Source organism: Lontra canadensis, unplaced genomic scaffold (genome assembly GCF_010015895.1).
Source record: "Lontra canadensis isolate GAN:19392208 unplaced genomic scaffold, GSC_riverotter_1.0 scaffold19, whole genome shotgun sequence".
Taxonomy (NCBI): domain Eukaryota; kingdom Metazoa; phylum Chordata; class Mammalia; order Carnivora; family Mustelidae; genus Lontra; species Lontra canadensis.
In genome coordinates, this window is record NW_022631013.1 from 3,140 (window position 1) to 15,510 (window position 12,371).

At 41.7% G+C, this 12,371-nt stretch overlaps 1 pseudogene; it reads left to right on the forward strand.

Annotated features, from left to right (window-relative positions):
* The first annotated feature begins 619 nt into the window (after positions 1 to 619).
* Positions 620 to 10,327, forward strand: LOC116869552 (annotated as a pseudogene).
* The last annotated feature ends 2,044 nt before the right edge of the window (positions 10,328 to 12,371 follow it).

Here is a 12,371-nt window from a genome sequence, read left to right on the forward strand (position 1 = left end):
AGCCAGGCGCCCCAACCCCAACCAACTTTCCATCCCCAGGCAATTCTGGTCAACCTGCCAGGCAATGTAGAGGAGGCAGAGCTCGGGGTTGGGTGTCCAGGGTCAGGCTGGGAGACATCACCCTGCACTACTGGCCATAAGCAGCCAAGGTTTGGCAGCTTCAGGAACCAGAGTGCACACTTGCCCTCCCTCACCCTCCCTGTCAGCTGACTGCTGTGCTGTGGAGCTCAAGGCCCCCAGATGTCCGGTCCCACACAGAAACATGCTAATTCCAGGGCCCCTGCGCAAAGAATCGTGGAGCTCAACTATGCCTGTGTTGAAGCACTCCCTAAGTTCTCGTTACACCAGGAGTAGGACACTCCCTTGCTCAGAAAACCACAGCTGACATCTGGAAATATAAAAGTGTTGAAAGTCAGCAGGAGTGTGGGAACCTGGAAGGAGAATGGAAATGGGAAACTCTCTACTGGTTTAGTGACTTATCCTCAGGACGTGGAATAGTAGGACAGTAGGGCAGCATCAAGTCAACTCTCTCTCTGTGTCCTTCCCCAGACTGATAAGCTTCAATGCTGGGAGCACAGAGTTCTTCTAGGCGGATGTGGCCCATGGTAGCATCCCCACCATGGGTGACCCTGACAGGACAGCAGCCTGCAATGTGTTCGAAGAAGGAGGGTCAGTGTAGTGCCAGCTGCTAACACCTATCTCATTGGCAGAAAAATCTAATGTCTTATGAAGTCCGTAATGTCTTAAAGTCTGTAATTGTGATGCCATCAATTTTGGCTTTCTTTTTCAGTATTCCTCTGGCTATTCGAGGTCTTTTCTGGTTCCATATAAATTGTAGGATTCTTTGTTCCATTTCTTTGAAAAAAATGGATGGGCCTTTGGTAGGGATTGCATCAAATGTGTAGATTGTTTTAGGTAGCGTAGACATTTTCACAATATTTGTTCTTCCAATCCATGAGCGTGGAATATTTTTCCATTTCCTTGTGTCTTCCTCAATTTCCTTCATGAGTACTTTATAGTATTCAATATGAATTCTTTGCCTCTTTGGTTAAGTATATTCCTAGGTATCTTATGTTTTTGGGTGCAATTGTAAATGGGATTGGTTCCTTAATTTCTCTTTCTTCTGTCTTGTTTCGGTGTAAAGAAATGCAAGTGATTTCTGTGCATTGATTTTATATTCTGACACTTTACTGAATTCCTATACAAATTCTAGCAGATTTGGACTGATGTCTTTTGGGTTTTCCACATATAGTATCATATCATCTGCAAAGAGTGATAGTTTGACTTCTTCTTTGCCAATTTGGATGCCTTTAATTTCTTTTTGTTGCCTGATTGCTGAGGCTAGGACTTCTAGTACTATGTTCAATAGCAGTGGTGGTAATGGACATCCCTGCCGTGTTCCCTGACCTTAGTGGAAAAACTCAGTTTTTCTCCACTGCGAATGATATTTGTAGTGGGTTTTTCATAGATAGCTTTGATGATATTGAGGTATGTACCCTCTATCCCTACACTTTGAAGAATTTTGAACAGGAAAGGATGCTGTACTTTGTCAAATGCTTTTTTAGCATCTATTGAGAATATCATATGGTTCTTGTTCTTTCTTTTATTAATGTATTGTATCACATAATGTATTGTATCACATTGATTTGCAGATGTTGAACCAACCTTCCAGCCCAGGAATAAATCCCACTTGGTCATGGTAAATCATCCTTTTAATGTACTGTTGGATCCTATTGGCTAGTATTTTGATGAGAATTTTCGCATCTGTTTCATCAAGGATATTGGTATGTAATTCTCTTTTTTGATGGGATCCTTGTCTGGTTTTGGGATCAAGGTGCTGCTGGCCACATAAAATGAATTTGGAAGTTTTCCTTCTATTTCTATTTTTTGGAACAATTTCAGGGGAATAGGTATTAATTCTTCTTTAACTGTTTCTAGAATTCCCCTGGGAAGCCGTCTGGCCCTGGGCTCTTCTTTGTTTGGAGATTTTTTGATGACTGCTTCAATCTCCATACTGGTTATGGGTCTGTTCAGGTTTTCTCTTTTTTCCTGGTTCAGTTGTGGTAGTTTATATGTCTCTAGGAATGCATCCATTTCTTCCAGATTGTCAAATTGCTGCCGTATAGTTGCTCATAATATGTACTTATAATTGTTTGTATTTCTTTCATGTTGGTTGTGATCTCTCCTCTTTCACTCATTCTTTTATTTATTTGGGTCCTTTCTCTTTTCTTTTTGATAAGTCTGGCCAGAGGCTTATCAATCTTATTCATTCTTTCAAAGAACCAGCTCCTAGTTTTGTTGATTTGTTCTATTTTTTGTTTGTTTGTTTGTTTCTATTTCATTGATTTCTGCTCTGATCTTTATTATTTCTCTTCTCCTGCTGGGTTTAGGCTTTCCTTGTTGTTCTTTCTCCAGGTCCTTTAGGTGTAGGGTTAGGTCGTGTATGTGAGACCTTTCTTGTTTCTTGAGAAAGACTTGTATCACTATATATTTTCCTCTCAGGACTGGCTTTGCTGTGTCCCACAGATTTTGAACCATTGTGTTTTCATTATCATTTGTTTTCATTATCATTTGTTTCCATGAATTTTTTCAATTCTTCTTTAATTTCCTGGTTGACCCATTCATTCTTTAGAAGGATGCTCTTCAGTCTCCAGGTATTTGGGTTCTTTCCAAATTTCATCTTGTGATGGAGTCCTAGCTTCAGAGCATTGTGGTGTGAAAGTATGCAGGGAATGATCCCAATCTTTTGATACCTGTTGAGACCTGATTTAGGACCCAGGATGTGATCTATTCTGGAGAATCTTCCAGGTGCACTGGAGAAGAATGTGTTTTCTGTTGCTTTGGGATGGAGTGTTCTGAATATATCTGTGATGTCCCTCTGGTCCAGTGTGTCACTCAAGGCCTTTATTTCCTTGTTTATCTTTTGCTTGGATGATCTGTCCATTTCAGTGAGGGGAGTGTTAAGTCCCCTACTATTATTGTATTCTTGTCGCTGTGTTTCTTTGATTTTGTTATTAATTGATTTATATAATTGGCTGCTCCCATGTTAGGGGCATAGATACATACAATTGTTAGATCTTCTTGTTGGACAAACCCTTTGAGCATGACATAGTGTCCTTCCAAATCTCTTATTATAGTCTTTGGCTTGAAATCTAATTGATCTGATGTAAGGATTGCCACCCCAGCTTTGTTATGATGTCCATTAGCATGGTAAATTGTTTTCCACACCCTCACTTTACATCTGGAGATGTCTTCAGGTTTAAAAAGAGTTTCTTGTAGGCAGCATATTGATGGGTTTTGTTTTTTTATCCATTCTGATACCCTGTGTCTTTTGCTTGGGGTTTTTAGCCAATGTACATTCAGGGTAACTACTGAGAGATATGAATTTAGTGCCATTGTATTGCCTGTAAGGTGACTCTTACCGTATATTGTCTCTGTTCCTTTCTGGTCTACTACTTTTAGGCTCTCTCTTTGCTTAGAGGACCCCATTCAATATTTCCTATAGAGCTAGTTTGGTATTTACAAATTGTTTTCGTTTTTGTTTGTCCTGGAAGCTTTTTATCTCTCCTTCTATTTTCAATGATAGCCTAGCTGGATATAGTATTCTTGGCTGCATGTTATTCTCACTGAGTGCTCTGAATATATCACACCAGTTCTTTATGGCCTGCCAGGTCTCTATGGCCTGCCAGGTCTCTGTGGATAAGTCTGTTGCCAATCCAATATTTTTACCATTGTAGTTACAGATTTCTTGTCCCGGGCTGCTTTCAGGATTTTCTCTTTGTCACTAAGACTTGTAAATTTTACTATTAGGTGACTGGGTGTGGACCTATTCTTATTGATTTTGAGGTGGCTTCTCTGTGCCTCCTGGAATTTGACGCTTGTTCCCTTTGCTATATTAGGGAAATTCTCTACAACAATTCTCTCCAATATACCTTCTGCTCCCCTCTCTCTCTCTTCTTCTTCTGGAATCCCAATTATTCTAATGTTGTTTTGTCTTATGGTATCACTTATCTCTTGAATTCTCCCCTCGTGGTCCAGTCATTGTTTGTCTCTCTTTTGTTCAGCTTCTTTATTCTGTGTCATCTGGTCTTCTATATCACTAATTCTCTCTTCTGTCTCATTTATCCTAGCAGTAAGAGCCTCTAGTTTTGATTGTACCTCATTAATAGCTTTTTTTATTTCAACTTGGTTAGATTTTAGTTCTTTTATTTCTCCAGAAAGGGCTTTTATTTCTCCAAGCAGGGTTTCTCTAATATCTTCCATGCCTTTTTTGGGCCCAGCTAGCACCTTGAGGAACATCATTCTGAACTCTAGATCTGAGATATTACCAAAGTCCATATTGATTAGGTCCCTAGCCTTTGGTACTGCCTCTTGCTCTTTTTTTTTTTTTTTTTTTTGCAGTGCATTTTTCCACCTTGTCATTTTATCCAGATAAGAATATATGAAGGAATGAATAAAATACAAAAAGGGTGGCTAGGACCCCAGGAAAATGTGCTCTAACCAAATCAGAAGAGACCCCAAATCATGGGGGGAAGATACAGGGAAAATAGGAGTTCAGGAAAAAAATTAAATAAAGAAAAAAATATAAAAAAGAAAATATATAAATTGGATTGGTGACTAGAACAGAGTCACACACTTAATTTTGGGAGTATTTTGGTCTCTTAAAATAAACTATCTCCCAAAATTTTAAAGAATGAAAAATACACACACACACACACACACACACACACACACACACACAAAGGGTAAACACGATGAAGGGATGCAATACGACTATAAAGATGGACGTTTTTAAAAAATTTTCTAAAAAAGGAGTTGATAAGATAAGTGGAGAGAATTTGCTCAGGCTGGAGACTAGAACAAAGACCTGTGTAGATTTAGGGTATATTTTGACCTATTAGAAGAATTTGTATCCCAAATTTTTTTAGAAGAAAAAAACCCTATGTGTATACAAAAAATAAAGTTAGATACACTGAAGGATAATATATGAGTATAATAATGAAGGTTCAAAAAAGATTTTTTTTAATGAAAGGTATTGTTAAGATAGGCTAGTTAAAAAATGTTAAAGGAGGAAAGAGCAAAAGTCAAAAAAATTTTAGCTTAAAAAAAAATTAAATTAAAAAAAATTAATTTTGCCAGACTAAAGAACATGGGGAGAAAGTCATGAAATTCATGCTTTGCTTGCTCCTCCTCTGGAATTCCACTGTTCTCCTTGCAAGTGAACTTGGTCTTGGCTGAATTTCTTGCTGATCTTCTGGGGGAGGGGCCTGTTATAGTGATTCTCAAGTGTCTTTGCCTGAGGTGGAATTGCACCGCCCTTACCAGAGGCCCGGCTAAGTAATTCGCTCGGGTTCACTGTCGGGAGCTTTTGCTCCCTGAAGGGTTTCCATAGAGTTCTGTAGGATGGAATGAAAATGGTGGCCTCCCAATCTCTGGCCTGGAGGAGCCAAGAGCTTGGGGCCCCACTCCTCTCCCCTTTGGAGAAAAGCACTCAATCACTCCCATCTCCCTGGCCTCTGGCCACACTCCGAGCTCCCCCAGCCTGTGACCAAGCATCACTGGCACACAGCCCCACCTGGACTTTCCAAACCAAGCAGATCCCTGCTCTCTTCTGAGGGGGTCTTCCAGGATCTTGTGGGGTCCCTGCTCACAGAGCAGTGGCCTGCCTAAGCCATGGATCACAGTTTAAGGTAGGCCCAAGTTGAGAGCTCACTTCTGGGATCCATCTCTGTAGCCGGCTTCCCTGCTCTAATACCTGGGAGCTCTGCAATGCTCAAACACCCCCGACCCTTCTGTGTCCCCGCAGGACATAAGACCACACTGTCCGTGCATGGGCTTCACCCCGGCTTAGCCTCTGGAGCGATGTCCCTCAGTGGAACAGACTTTTAAAAATTCTGATTTTGTCTCCATTGCTTTACCACTTGCCGGGAGCTGGACCCTACCCATGAGGTCTATCTTCCCATTGCTTTGGATTCACTTCTCCGCAGGTCCCACCTTTCATTAAGTGGTCGATTTTCTGTTTCTAGAATTGGTGCTCTTCTTCTCTCCAATCTCCTGTTGGATTGGTAGATGTTTGGATTGGTTTGATAAACTACCTAGCTGAACTCCTGCTACCTGATGTCAACTCAGCCCACTACTTCACCATCTTGACTCCTCCCCACTCTCATGAGTATTTAAAAGGGATCCTGCTAACTTGTCTTTGGAACTTCAAAGTTCCAAAGTGACTCCTCCCACACCCCCTGTTGCCATACACAATCACAGTCAATAAGCCTTTGGCATCTACAGTGCGATCTAGAATTCTTGATCCCTCACCCTCTCCACCTGACTGAATTCATGCCATGGCCTCTCCTGGGTCTCAAAACCTCTGTCCATTTCTATTCTTCACATCGTTTAACAGCTGCTTCCAGACAAGCAGTTATCTCGCAACTCCTTTGTGTTCCACCTTGGATATTGGTTTATCTGAATATTCTCCCTCTGGGTTTCTGTTTCTCTCCAAACAGCTGGATAAATAAGAGGAATCCAAATGGGGTTACTGAGAAAACAGACGTAATGGTTTCAAGGATCTCAGAAGGGTTAGACTGAAATCACCTTTAATGTTATCATCTTAAAAGATTCTCATCATTATTCTAATCCAGGTGCAGAGCAGAATCATGTAGGATCCTTCAGTTCCCCTTGTCTTCATATTGGATTTCTCAGGCAACATTTTCCGGGTCTGAGTGGACTTATCAGGTAGGTAGAGCTCTCAGGCAGGGTGAGGAGCCTGTCTCCTTCCAGAGAGCGTGAGCAGCTGAGTCCTGGTCGCCAGTCTCTTGTGAGCTGGTTGGTGTGACTCCTCTCATCTCTCCTCAGAGCTGAGAACATGTGGATTGAACAAAAGGAAAATGAGGTGGCTCCTCTTGTAGAGCTGAAGGCCTCATGGGGACCCAAGAGTTGGTCTTGTGGGATCCTCTGGCCGAGGCAGACATATTCCTGACTTGCAATAACTCAGTACAGCCTTCATTACCCCCATCTGCTGGAGCTGCTCGTCCCCAGTGTTGCTACATCAAATTTGGCTGACGTACACTCTGCCATTTTCTCAGCAGACAGGCCACTCTTTCACTTTTGTCACGTTCAGACAGAACAGTTGTCTTCCCCCCTCCCCCACACACAGCTGTCATGTTTTGCTTTCAAGGAAAGTTGACATGAGAAACAGAATAACTGATGTCTTAAAAATGAAAGAGAAACCTGGGGCAGCCCCTTGGCCCTCCCCTTCCTTCCCTCTGTGTGATCCTCACGATGATGTGAACATGATCAGGACCAGCAAGTGAGAGCATATCCAGTAAAGCATGTGGAAATATTAAGTTATTCACATTCTCTTTGTTGTTGTTACTTAAGTTGAAGATGCAACACCGTGAATAAGGAAAGGCAACAAGGAAGTGTGTCCCTGACACCATAGCCTGAGTATCACCCCCCTGCATTCTGAGCACCAGACAGATGGCCAGATGAAGCTGCCTACTGGAAACACAGTCTGAATGAGCTAGTGATAGTCATTACTTTCTTTGATGGAAGTTTCTGCTGAGAAACCCAGTGAATTCCCCCTGTGCTCAGCTTAGAAATTTGAACCTAACAACTGTTCCCTAGTTTCAGGAAAATGTGAACCACGGGGGATCCTGGGTGGCTCAATTGGTTGAGGATCTGATTCTTACTCTAAATTTTTTTTTTAATTTATTTGACAGAGATCACAGGTAGGCAGAGAGGCAGGCAGAGAGAGAGGAAGGAAAGCAGGCTCCTTGCTGAGCAGAGAGCCCGATGTGGGGCTCGATCCCAGGACCCTGGGATCATGACCTGAGCCGAAAGCAGAGGCTTTAACCCACTGAGCCAGCCAGGTGCCCCTGATTCTTACTCTAACTTCAGGTCTTGATGTCAGACTGTGAGTTCAAGCCCCACGTTAGGGTCCACCCTGTGTGTGGAGCTTACATTAAAAAAATGAAAAACGGGAAAATTAAGAGCTGTGATGGCACAATAAATGTATTCCCTTATTCAAGGTGAAAGGATTATAATCATTCTTTCCTCTACTTGGAGTAAACAAATGTTCACCCTCAGCACTGAGAAGTTGACACCTTATTCTGGTCAGGAGAGAAGGAGGTCAGCACTGAGATGGTCCCCAATACAAAGACTCCAGAGGCAAGGGCAAGGATCTAGGAGCAGTAAGTGCTTTGCTAACAAGGAAACCATCCCCTGCACAGTAGCGGAATCTAGAGTCCTCTGGACATGGTGAGCCTGTCCTCAGGAGTGAGTCCAGGAGAGCCCGGGTGGAGGACACTCAGTCACTGCAGAGGAAAGAGGTTAGTAGAAGTGATAACTACCTTGTCAGTGAGGTGCTGCTGGGAAAATCCAGTCATCTGGAATTAGAACCTTGACACCTTCTCTTCCCAGACAAGAACGAGGCTTCCTGCTGGGGGCACTTGCAATGCCTTAGAGAGCTCTTACAAAACCTTGGTATTTATTGTTGTTCATTGGGTTTTCTTGGATATTACATAAGAAAAAATGGCACAGAATTCTTGGAGGACACAAACTGTCCTCAAGGTCAGTGTGACAAATCTCGGAATAACAGGAATCCCTTAGGATTGGAGGAATTTCCCTTCATCATTTCCTGGGTCTCAGAGTCTTACCTGGACAGGTGATCTTTCTTACTCGTTAGCTGCCAGTGGTATCTGTGGCCATTGCTGATGTTTGAGGCCTGTTGTGATGCAGGCTTTGGAAATGAAAACACAAATACATTAAATTTTATGATTTAGCTCTACAAAACTCATTCAACACCTCAGTAGTTATCTAGTGTTAAACAGAAAAAATATTTTGACAATACCTTCCAGAGTATGTAGTAGCAGGTGAAGTTAAAGATGATGTTGTCATAGTGCCTGGGTGGCTCAGTCAGTTGGGTGGCCACTTTTAGCTCAGGTCATGATCCCAGGGTCCTGGGATGGAGCCTCGCATCAGGCTCCCTGCTTGGTGGGAGCCTACTTCTCCCTCACTGTCTGCCTGGTGCTCTGTCTACTTGTGCTCTCCCTGTATCTATCTCTCTGTCAAATAAATAAATAAAAATCTTTAAAAAATGATTTTGTCATATGAGGCAACATTCAAATTTTGTACATGAAAAACACATGTTAAGTAAATAATTCCACTTTTCAGTTGCATTTAGCAAGCCAGATTGATTTGAAATGTTCAGGTACACCAAAATCATTATGTCCTTTTACAAATTGTTAATTTTTATAAGTACTCCATATACTACACTGTATAGATGTAAAGAAATTAAAAGTCACTCATCAAATTTACTTATATACTTAAATATCAATAGCTTTAAAATATAACACTTAGCTTAAAATTTTTAGTCATTCTGGACCCTGAATTGGATAAATGTTACACTTTTCTTTATCTTAAAGCACAGACAAAAATACAATATATTACGATATATACTGTGTCTCCCTGCTATTAAGTTTTCTTGGAAGTTGCAATTAAAAAACATCCAAAAGATTCTGGAGGCAAGGATAATACTTAAAGAAAATAATACATGGTTGAGAAACCCATGCTCCAAACCCAAGTAGAAAGTGTAGTAAGGAAAGCAAAAAGAGAAGTAGAAAGTAAGGGAAACGTTCAGAAATTGAAAACTCCCATGTCCCCTACTTAAGCTTCACGCACAAGACAAGATGTTCAGAGAACCTAGAGCCACGGGTCCCAGATGTGCCCACCCCAGCCAGGCCAATAGCATCTGTAGGATCCCCCATGGCCCTGCCCTGCCCTGCTCCTTCTTGGGGGCCCTGGTGGTGCTCAGCTGTCACTCCCTCAGCTCTCTGGGATGTGACCTGCCTTAGGACCACAACCTGCTGCACTGGAGGGCCTTGATGCTCCTGCGACAAATAAAAAGACTGTCTGCTAGCTCCTGTGACAAGTACACAAACGACTTTGGCTTCCCCCAGGAGGTGTTTGACAGCAAGCAGCTGCAGAAGGCTCAAGCCCTCTCTGTTATCCATGTGATGAACCAGAAGACCTCCACCTCTTCTGCACAGAGGCCTCACCTGCTCCTTGGAACATGACCCTCCTGGGGGAATTGTGCTCGGGATTTTCTGAGCAGCTTGGCCACCTGGAAGCCTGTCCCCTGCAGGAGGCGGGAGTAGGAGAGATGCCCCTTGCGAATGGGGACTCCATCCTGAGGAACTACTTCCAGAGAATCTCCCTCTATCTGCAAGAGAAGCAATACAGCCCTTGTGCCTGGGAAATGGTCCGAGCAGAGATCATGAAACCCTTGTATGCATCAACAGCCTTGCAAGAAAGATTCAGGAGAAAGAAGTGACACCCCTTTCAACATGGAAATGATTCCCTCTGACTGATAACATCACACATTCCAGAGTTCTGCTGTGTCAGACTCTTAATTCTGTGGTCACGAAGACATGAACACAGTCAGTTTGTCAAGTGTTTTCAGAACATGTCAACTCTACAAGCAGTAGTTGCTTACAGATGACCTTGCTCATGTCTATTTATCTATTTACATATTTATTTATGTAAATATTAATAAGATTCAGGTTTTTCATATAACATGATGTGCACCTTTACATAGCATCATATAATAAAATATATTTATAATATGTAATCAGTTTATCATTTTCTTCTTTATGGAACTTTAAGGACAAAAGGGTTTTCAAAGAGGCACACCAGGTTTGATTGTGTAACTTCGTTGGAAATTGGACAGCAGAATGCATTTACCATCATACTGCATTAACACTGGAAATAACAACTGACTTTCTCTAAGACACTTGCACGTTGACCTTAGGCTATAGGACATAATAAATACAGATCCTGATGTCTACATCTTTGGTTGTAGGGATATATAAATATGGTTGCTGTAGGGATGGAATCTATAAACAATCCTCCTACCTAGTGTTCTAATGAAGAAGGAAAGGACGTGACTTCTCTCACCTGCTGCCTGAACAGAGAGGTAGAAGTACACAGGAAGTGCACACAAAAAATCTGTGGACCCCTTACAGGTCACTGGCAGACATAGAGGCACGTATGTCCAGTGTCGGGGGGAGGTGAGCTGGCATTTGACAAGAAATGCCATGGCTGAGGTCCACATCTAGCAGGCAAAGCCAGAAACAGAGGTGGTCACGCAGGGAGACGGTGTCATGTGAGAAACAGACATAAACTTGATTCTGAGGCTCTTCAACCATTGAAGGGACAAAGGAGTCGGTGGCCTCTTGGCCATACAGCACAGGGATAAGAGAGGATGCTGATGAGTGTCTTTAAGGAAGTAAATGTGCTTCGAAGACCATCAGCGGATTCCTGGAAGATGTAGATTGAAACTGCGTGTGATGTCAGAAACACAGATGCCTTTGCTGACCTTCCTAAGAGTCGGTTTGGTTGAATGCATAAGCAGAGACTACGCTGGAGCGGGTGGGAGCATGAATAAGAGAAGTCAGTGCATCTGATGTGGAGAAGAATATTGCATGGGATCTGGGAATAATGTGGGTTAGTTTTTCTGTGCATAGTTTACCCTTTTATGCCATATGATTTTTTCTCAGTGATTTCATGGACAGTGGATCAGCAACTCTTGATCTCAGGGTCGTGAATTCTGTCCCCACAGTGGGAGTAGAGATTACTTAGAAATAAAATATTAAAAAGAAACCAAAATAAGGGGCACCTGAGTGGCTTAGTGGGTAAATGTCAGACTCTTCATTTTGGCTGAGGTCATAATCTCATGGTTGTGAGATCAATCCCCAGGTCTGGCTCCCCGCTCAGCAGAAAGTCTGCTTGAAATTCTCCCCCCGCCCCATGCATTCCATTCAAATAAATAAATAAATCTTTTTAAAAAATAATAAAAAGAAAAGCCTGCAGGTAAATAAGGCCATGTATTTCTTACTGTATTGAAACTTAGTCTCACAGGGACACAGACCTAAATATGGTACTAAAGTTTATTTTATTTATTCTTTTAAGATTTTATATAATTTATAACAATAATATATATTTCTATATTATAATATATTTACACATTATTATAAATTATAGTATTATTTATAATAGCATAGTATACCAATAATTATATAATAATACTATATATAATATATTTTAATGTTTTATATATTTTTTTAAGATTTTAAGATTTTATATATTTATCTGTCAGAGAGAGAGAGAGAGCACAAGCAGGGGGAGTAACAGGCAGAACTGTTGACTGGCCCCTGGCTGAATTAAGTCAAAGAATAATAAGCCCTCATTTTTATTGTAACATTTTGGGAACATGGACCAGTAAAGAGCTGGTCATGCTTTTATAGACAAGAGCTAGAAAAGGAGACTGTGCATAATAAAACTGTAAGCTTGAGTCATAGATCTGGGGAGCTGTCAAC